The following is a 751-nucleotide window of genomic DNA, read 5'->3' as shown; positions in this document are numbered from 1 at the left end:
GGTAAATAAGGTAGCTAAGCTAGTCTGATTGGTAAATAAGGTAGCTAAGCTAGTCTGATTGGTAAGTAAGGTAGCTAAGCTAGTCTGATTGGTAAGTAAGGTAGCTAAACTAGTCTGATTGGTAATAAGGTAGCTAAACTAGTCTGATTGGTAATAAGGTAGCTAAGCTAGTCTGATTGGTAAATAAGGTAGCTAAGCTAGTCTGATTTGCAGTAAATAAGGTAGCTAAACTAGTCTGATTGGTAAATAAGGGCTAAACTAGTCTGATTGGTAAATAAGGTAGCTAAGCTAGTCTGATTGGTAAATAAGGTAGCTAAGCTAGTCTGATTGGTAAGTAAGGTAGCTAAGCTAGTCTGATTGGTAAATAAGGCAGCTAAACTCGTCTGATTGGTAAGTAAGGTAGCTAAACTAGTCTGATTGGTAAGTAAGGTAGCTAAGCTAGTCTGATTGGTAAATAAGGTAGCTAAGCTAGTCTGATTGGTAAGTAAGGTAGCTAAGCTAGTCTGATTGGTAAGTAAGGTAGCTAAACTAGTCTGATTGGTAAATAAGGTAGCTAAGCTAGTCTGATTGGTAAATAAGGTAGCTAAGCTAGTCTGATTGGTAAGTAAGGTAGCTAAACTCGTCTGATTGGTAAGTAAGGTAGCTAAACTCGTCTGATTGGTAAGTAAGGTAGCTAAACTAGTCTGATTGGTAAGTAAGGTAGCTAAGCTCGTCTGATTGGTAAATAAGGCAGCTAAACTCGTCTGATTGG

The sequence above is a fragment of the Oncorhynchus keta genome, chromosome 35 (genome assembly GCF_023373465.1).
Source record: "Oncorhynchus keta strain PuntledgeMale-10-30-2019 chromosome 35, Oket_V2, whole genome shotgun sequence".
Lineage (NCBI taxonomy): Eukaryota > Metazoa > Chordata > Actinopteri > Salmoniformes > Salmonidae > Oncorhynchus > Oncorhynchus keta.
The sequence above is the reverse complement of the archived record's forward strand: the minus strand, read 5'-3'. Positions refer to the sequence as shown.